This window comes from Gossypium hirsutum, chromosome A11 (assembly GCF_007990345.1).
Source record: "Gossypium hirsutum isolate 1008001.06 chromosome A11, Gossypium_hirsutum_v2.1, whole genome shotgun sequence".
In the NCBI taxonomy this organism is placed as follows: domain Eukaryota; kingdom Viridiplantae; phylum Streptophyta; class Magnoliopsida; order Malvales; family Malvaceae; genus Gossypium; species Gossypium hirsutum.
This window is the reverse complement of record NC_053434.1, coordinates 107,229,869-107,233,008: the sequence shown is the minus strand read 5'-3', so window position 1 is coordinate 107,233,008 and position 3,140 is coordinate 107,229,869. Positions and strand designations below refer to the sequence as shown.

The 3,140-nt window shown below is 33.9% G+C and overlaps 1 pseudogene; it reads left to right on the top strand.

Moving 5' to 3' along the window:
* Positions 1-1,107: 1,107 nt before the first annotated feature.
* Positions 1,108-1,994, top strand: LOC107889488 (photosystem II reaction center W protein, chloroplastic-like; annotated as a pseudogene).
* The last annotated feature ends 1,146 nt before the right edge of the window (positions 1,995-3,140 follow it).

The following is a 3,140-nucleotide window of genomic DNA, read 5'->3' as shown; positions in this document are numbered from 1 at the left end:
TTTGGGAATTTTTGATTTTTTCCTTGAAACTTTTAGAGAATTTCAATTAGCATCCTTCAGATTTTTGAAAAATCTCATTAATCTCACAAAAAGTTTAATTAAACCCCCAATTCTTTAAAGAAAATTTTAAACTCCTCCAATTTTGAAGATTTACTATAACCCCAAAATTTAGTCCCAAGAATTGCCATTGAAAGTCTCCTCACTTTGAGCCTCCTTATGATCTTTCTTATTGATTTTCAATCTCTCTTTGGCATGAGTATACTTTTTCTTTTTACCCTGACAAAGCCAATTAAAATAACACTTAGTAAAAAAGAATAATCTTGCTTTAAGTTAAGGTGCAAGCAATGTGAGGAGACACAAGAGAGCTTTCTTTTTCTTTTCTTTTTTTTTTATCATCTCCTAATGTATTTACTAAAGTGAGTCCTTCAAAAGAACTTTCTTTAACATTATATATTTTTTAATAAAAAAATAAATTTTCATTCTATAACATAATTTAGTAATTAATAATGCAAGACAAAACCTCTAATACATAAATATAATAATATATTTTGAAATTAAATATAATATAGTTAAGAAATCATTGTAAATGACATTCATATGAAGTTTGGTAAGGCCATAACATAGGGATATAAATGCATTTGAAATTGAATATTAAATTGTCATATTGTAGACCAAGTTTTCCCACGAAAAACTGGCATTGAAAGTTGTCATTTTCTAGATAGGTACTTCAAAAACATTTTTCCCCCAATGCGCAATTGGACCAGTAAATTAAATTACTGAAGTCAAAGTTAGGTTATTCTTATTCTTATCCATCTAATTCTAACATATTGGGTTGAGCTTTTTCTTGACTATGGGCTGTATGAAACACTAGAGATCAAAGCACTTTTAGTTTTAGAAGCCCATTATGCTTGTCCTTTTCTAGACAAAATCAGTGTCCCTAATCAGGAAATCCAAATTAGTTGATTAAGTAGATTCAGCCTTAATTCAATCTATTATTATAACAATAAAAAAAAAGTGAATTTGAATGTGTTTATATTGCAATTTAATTTTTTAAAAATTATTAATAGAAATAAGTGTTGTGTAAAAAAAAAATTGTAGATCTGAAAAATATCTGAAATTTGAGCCAAGAAATTCAGTTTACTAATAAGTAGGACCTTGTTCACTGATTCAGAGTGAAAAGTGGAGGGAAATGGTTGGTTCCTTAAGGATTTAAGGATATAAAATTCCTGGCTTTTATTCACCACTTTGTATGGTTCTCTTGTGGCCACCTGTTGCCCACTTCTTACAACATGAACCAGTGGGAACTATTTGCCACTTTCATTAACAATAGCATAAACATAACATAACTCTTACCCCTTTTTTTTCTGGTTTTTCTCTTTGATTTTTTTTCTTAATTTCAAAGAAATGGCCAACATAACTGTTAGCAACTTTGCTGCAGTGTTGACTAAGGCAACTTTGAAGGGTTCAAACAAAGTTCAATCATCCAAAGTTCTTGGTAAGTTTCTAGTTTTCTTAAGCCTAAATTGCGATACCGGATGATTCAAGAACTGGAAATCAAAGACGTAGGTGTATCTTATACTTTAATGGGTATTTCCTTTGTCTTTAAAACTGGATTTTACATTGTCATGCATGTTTAGGATTGCCTGTGATGGCAACAAATGGTAGGGCTAGGTGCAGTCTAGAGCAGAAGTCTTCTTCAAACGGGCTGAGCTCGAACCCCAGCATGGTGGCATCAATGATGGCGGCAGCAGCAGCAGCGGTGACAACGGCTGCTGCACCGGCAACGGCGTTGGTGGATGAGAGACTTTCCACGGAAGGAACAGGACTTCCTTTTGGCTAAAGTAACAACCTTCTGGGATGGATCCTTTTTGGAGTGTTTGGTTTGATTTGGGCATTGTATTTTATCTATGTTTCTAGTCTTAAAGAGGATGAAGAGTCTGGATTGTCGCTTTGATGAATGATGTAAGAATATTGGGCTCATGGTTTTTACTTTCCGCCATTTCTTACTAAATTAACCCTTTCAATTTTATGAAAGTAACAAATCTGGGCTTGAAAATTATCATGAAAGCTATGATCCATGGCCAGAAAGATGATACTATGGAAGACGCTTTGTACTAAGCGTCGGATAGGGTACATGTATATGATATGATTTTCATATTTCCCATATCCATAATCATAAGCCATGTTTAACACAAGTATCGACTAAGGTAATTTTAAAAGATAAAAATAATATAAAGTGACAACAAGTCAGTACTAATGCAATTGCTGAAGCTCTAACACTCAACAATGCTTCCATTTTGTTCAAAAAAAAAAAAAACAAAGCTTTTTATCTTTCTGGACCAAGAAATGTTGAATTGTTTTATTTTCCTATTTTTACATCATAGAAACGGATTAAATAGGTTCAATTCTCATCGGTTGACAAACAGGTAGTTCACCATAAGGTATAGTTTTGTTCTGGTAATCGCTATTACCGACCTGTTATCTTGTTTCTTAATTAGGTCTTAACTCGTAGTCTATATGGTTCACACTTTAAGTTTACAAGTGAGGTGTTAGCATTCTATTATGAGATCACGCGGTGTGGGTTCACACCACCATGAAGGTCATCCCATATCAATAAAACACGTGTTAACCCTAGAATAAGGTACGTGTTGGGATGCATGGGGACCTACCTACGACGTCCCATTCATGAACAGTAACTGTATCATATAAATAAAGAATCTAACCCTTTTGAAGGGGATAAACACAAAAGCACTCAAGAATTTGGTGCGGTGAGCGTGGATAGATTTCCAAGAATCAGAAAACAAGAAAACTAAGATGAATCACCCCAACGAGATTTCCCTAGCAATTTCTCATCTGGCTAGGCAAGAGATTCTAGCACTGGCAATAAACCTAGTGAGATACACCTTTTTGCTACTTAGGCCAAACAGGTGCTTTCAACTTTTTCGATCTCAATGCTCCCTCTAGTTAGGGACCGTCATTTCCCTATGATCAAGGAGCATCGCTGCAACAACTATATGGTTTATAAGAGCAACTGAGGTTGATGAAGGAACAAATGACTAAACAAAGTGCCAGATTTAAACAACAACAATTATTCCAATAGGAATTACTAAGACAGAATGAAGAACTAAGAAAGAAGATGC